The following is a 5136-nucleotide window of genomic DNA, read 5'->3' as shown; positions in this document are numbered from 1 at the left end:
CAGGGCTGGGATCAGTAGGCACCGGAGTGAAGCCTGGTGAGGGGCCTGAGTGCAGGCAGAAGCTGGTGGGATCTAGTTGGACTGAAGCCATGCAAAGGCCTGTGGGCAGCCTCCCTATTTACTATAATACCATCTAGGTGTGGTGAGTGAGATGGGAAGGTGCCCTAGGGGGTGGAGCAGGGCATAGTTATGGAGCCACTAAGGGATGTCACGCAGAGCTGTCCCTTGGGTAAGGCAAATTGGGGTGACTGCCCCAGGCCCCATGCTTTGGGAGGCCCACACAGAGGTGGGCGGAGCAGCCACGGCCCCTCCTGGAGCTGGTGGCTCAGCCCCATGCTGCAGAAGAACCGTCCGGCTGCTCACTGTTAAACCTACTGATCTTGATAAGAGGGATCCAAGCCACTGCCCATCTTTCTGGGAGGGAAGAGGGGACTCCAGGTGGGAATCTATTTAGGTGGGAAAGAGGTCTTGTTGTCATGGTGTGCCTGAAGTCTCAACTGCTTTAATCTGGTCCTGAAATAAAAGGCTCTGACATTTCTGAGTCCTTTTCTACCCCCCCACCCTCCCCCATCCTATCTACCCACCAGGAAACAAATATTCCTGCAAAATAGGGTTCCCTAACCATTGTAAACGTGTTCCTTTTACACCTCCATCCCTCTGCTGACGCCAGTTTGGGGGCCTGGTTGGGATGCAAAGGGGGCATGCCTGGAGCCAGAGATGACCCTAGCAGGTTGCAGGGCCTGGGGCAAATTGGCCTGTGCAGAGCCCAGATGTGAAGAAGACGGTGGCAGCAGCAGAGGGTGGCAAGCAGCCAGATGCAAAGGCAGCAGCAGCACGGAATCATCAACACTAGGTGCAAACTGCAGGAGGGGTTGCGGCTGCTCCGTCTGGCTCCGTGAGGGCCCCCAAAGTGCAGGGCCCGGGGCTGTTGCTCTGATTTCTCCCCTCCCCCGGGACAGCACTGCTATATGCTCTAAGAATAGCTACTAGTAGACGTACTGAACTGAGCCTAAACTAGTATATCCTTGGGGCTGCTCAACTATCACCATGCTTAAAAAGAGAAGAAAATTGCTAAGAGGCTTTATGACCACTGTCACCTCATTTTTTTCAGTCTCTGTTCCATACGTAGCAGAAATAGAGAATCTAGTTCTTTCTACTAACATCCATTATAAGTAGCAGTTTCACGATTTTCATGGAAATAATGAAAAACAGCAGTTTCCATGACTGTGTGCAGAATTGCCAGGGGGAAAAAAAAAACTTACTAAGAATAAAACGCTGGTTTCCCCGGCCTTGCAGCCCACTGGGGTGGTGGGGAGAAGCCAAGAAGGCAGTCACTCCCTCAGCCACTGATTGGCTGAGAAGGCTGCCTTTTTTTTTTTTTTGTGCAGCCCTGCCCCTCTCTACCAATCAGCAGCAAGGGGCAGGGCCACATGAAAGGCAGCTCTCTTGACCACTCAGTGGTAGGGAGTATGGGGGCTGCTGTGATAAACCCATGAAAAGGGCAGCCAGCATCACAGTCGATCTAAAAAATTGCCCATTTGCCACCTTGATTTGGGTAGTTTCCTAATTATATAAGGACTGATTCCAGGATATGTCTATCTATGGGGGTGGACCTAGAAATTATCAGTAAGTAGTCTAGGTATTATCTATGCTTGAAAACTAAATCAAATAAAGGGAAGGTAGAAATTTAAAATGCAATTTATTCACAAATAGTGCCAAATGTGGATTCTTATTTGGGAATAAGAATGCATTATTACTGCAAGACAGGGGTGTCAAACTCATTTAGTCCTGCTGGTCCAGTAAGTGGTATGGGGCCAGATGAATGGCAAGGGGCCAGCTCCATGGGCCAGATCAGGCTGATAGACTTCCCTCTAACATGCTGGATCCAGCATGTGGTGCATGCTCCAACCAGCCTGGGGCAGGTGCTACATGCAGAGCAGATCCTGGATTAGCCAGAGTGGGTGCTGGATCTAGCATCAAGGGATCCATGGACCTGTTCCCTTCCTCCTCCCCCTTCCTGCAAGCCAGATCCAGCAACTGGCTTATCTGGGACTACGTTTCCCCCCAACCCAGACTGGAGCAGATGGTGCATATGGCATGTGTCCTGGACAGGCCAGAGCAGGTGCTATGGGCAGCATGGATCCCAGACTGGCCAGAATGGGTGCCTTGCCTTGTGTGGCTCACTCCTGGACCAGTGGGGGCAGATGCCATATGTGGTGTGTGCCCCAGACCAGCTGGAGCATGCAGTGTGTGCAGCATACATCCTGAACCAGCTGGAACTGGTACAGGGTGCAGCCTGGCCCTTGCCTGCAAGGTCAGTCTAGTGTGCACCATGTGGGTCAATTATGAGATGCAGGGGCTGAATAAGGGGGTTCTGGATGAGATCCAACCCATGGGCTGTACCTTTGAAATCCCTGCAGTAAGACTTTGACATGACTTTAAGATTAGCCCAGCTTCTCCTTCCTGGGTCTGAGCTATGGGAAAATCTCCCAAGAGAACAAAACATTGAGACAGAGCCAAATCCCATTCTACCTTTTAAGCACTTAAGTAGACTTAAAGTTGACTAATAATAAGTGTGATCCTATTGCATCCTGCTCAATTCCCTGAAAAACAGTTAATACAAAAGGTGGATGTAATCTCTTAGTAACTGCTTTTTGTTTGTCTTAAAGTTGAGCTGACGGTGCACAAAAGAAGGAGCACTATTATTTTAAGAGTCAAGTGAACTTACTAGCAGGCGTGTAGACTCCCACTGGCTCGTTTTTCTTAATGATATAAACATAAGGCCTTTTTGGAAAGTTTTGTGGTATTTTAAACATTCTTTTCATGTCACTCTTCTAACTTTTTTAAATTGGGTCTTTTTTCTTCAGAAATGAGGATCGCTAAATCCTCTTTATCAACAAATGTTGATGAATGTGTCAGGAATGCAGGCTGGGGGATCTTCAGCAACAAGATATATGAGATCCTTAACCAACACTTCCTCTCTAAATTCTTATCTAAACTACACTATTGTTCTTGCACATTCCAAAATCAGGCCAAATTAATAACATGCAGCAGCATCCTCTTTGGAGTCATTAACATTTTATTTATTTATAGTAAATCAAGTAAATGTTCTCTTCCTTTAAAACAAAAAAGAGAATAGACTTTTTCTATGCATTTTGAACTCTTTCAGACTAACTCTTCATATTGTGCCAACCATTCACCTACAGCTTGCACACTTTTAAGACCTCGGGTGGAAGAGTCAAATATTCTGTTCTAGGACTCAGGGTAGCTCACTATATGTTAAAGGCACAACTATCCCAAGAAAGCATCCTGGAGTTCTTCAACATGCATAGGGAGAAGCCTAGCTGTAACGTTCTGTATTGGATTGTAGCATACACTTCACTGTACTGGCTCACACCATCTCTCTCTCTTTGAGAGACTGTGGGTCTATTGGAGAGTAGATATAACACAGATGCCCTGTGCTCACATATCTAGGATCTTACCCTTGCTTCTATGATCCATGAAAGTATCAAACATAATCTCACCCATAATGGCTGCATCTACACAATGCTTTACTGCACATTAGATTAGTCTAATGTGCAGTAAAGCATCAGTATCTACACACGCACAGGACTTACTGCACAGTAAATTAAACTAATACACTGTTTGCTAGTACTAAGAAATACAGATGGTGGCTAATGCACCATTAATCTAGTGGGCAGTAGCACATGTATATATGCTGACTGGGAGCAATCTGTTCCTGGTCAGTCCAGGCAGCAGAGGGCCTGCTGCTGCTTGGCTAAGCCCTAATTGTTTGTGGGTTTTTAAACCTTCTGGGGGTGGGGTGGGGGGTGGAGCTGAGCCAGCTACTGGAACTCCAGCCTCCTGGAGATTGGGACCAGTCCCCATGACCCCTGCCAGCACCCAGGGGAGCCAGGAGCTCCCCCTGGATACTGCATGAGAGCACAGCAGGGCAGGAACAGCCCTAGAGTAAACTGCTACCATCTTGTTAAAGTTGATTAATTGGATAAGCTTGAGACTACTTTCTTAGAAGATACCACTGAAACTGAAAAAGTTAAAACCTTGTAAGTGGGGATAGAATGGGGGTCAAATACTTTATAGTTAGGATAAAATGCAAAAAAAAAAAAAGCTTAACTGCCTATTAAAATAGTTACTTAGTTATGACCGTTTGGAAGTATGAGAGTACCAGAGAGGCTATAGACTCTCATTTTTAGTCTTCCTAAATAATATATTTGTTGTACGCCATCAAAACAAACTGAAGCAAGGTAAAGATGCTTATTACATTGGGCAATGCTAAAAAAAATTCTTAGATGAGTCCAAAAAAAAAAAAGTTTTAGACAGTTTTTTTTTGTTTTTTGTTTGTTTGTTTGGTTTTTTTTTTGCCAGCTTCTTTAGGATGTTGCTGTAAAACACTAGATACCCTATCTATATTAACTACAAGAATACTTTAATCAGAAGAGACTTCTCACAAGAACTTTTGATACATTTAATTACCACAACATACTTTAAATATTCCCTAAATCACCAATTTAGCAAGAATATATGATCTGAGTTCCCTAAAGCTGTTGTTGATTAGATGGGAAAATCCCAGAATCAAAACCATATGTGACATTTTGGGTCTGAATCGGACACAAAATCTGGGAATCCTGGTTTTCCACATCCATTTGTGTTGCAATCTGTTGGCTCTTTTCTGAAATCATTTGTTTTTAAATTTCTATCGTCTGTGTTCAAACCTTCCATGAGCATAAAGTTAGCAAGCAATCGGATGGTCTGTATTTGGATAGAGGCTGGCTGGCTGGCTTGCTTGCTTCTTTGATTCTTATATCCCACCTACTTGAAAGGCTCAGCGTGGCTTACAATAAACAAACAGCTCACAGACTGCGTTGCACAAACAACACCCCACAACCCCAAAACTCCAACTCCCTCCATCACCCAAACATTACTTCCCTGCCCAAACTGCCACACAAGCAAACTTTCTTGCCAATCCCAACCACAGCTCCCAACTGCCCATCAAGATGCAAGAAATCTATTTTCACCTTCCCACTACCCACCCATCCACTCTTACTGCTCCATTTCACCCACAGGAGAGACTTTCTGCCCCTGCTGCCATTCTTTTACAAAGGGGCTGTGGCTGGG

The 5136-nt window shown here is 45.4% G+C and overlaps 1 protein-coding gene across 1 annotated transcript in view; it reads left to right on the top strand.

Moving 5' to 3' along the window:
* LOC106721877 overlaps positions 1-5136 on the top strand; it is a 42179-nt gene that overhangs the window by 1045 nt on the left and 35998 nt on the right. The window lies entirely within an intron of this gene.

The sequence above is a fragment of the Alligator sinensis genome, unplaced genomic scaffold (assembly GCF_000455745.1).
Source record: "Alligator sinensis unplaced genomic scaffold, ASM45574v1 scaffold392_1, whole genome shotgun sequence".
Classification (NCBI taxonomy): Eukaryota; Metazoa; Chordata; order Crocodylia; family Alligatoridae; genus Alligator; species Alligator sinensis.
The sequence above is the reverse complement of the archived record's forward strand: the minus strand, read 5'-3'. Positions and strand labels throughout refer to the sequence as shown.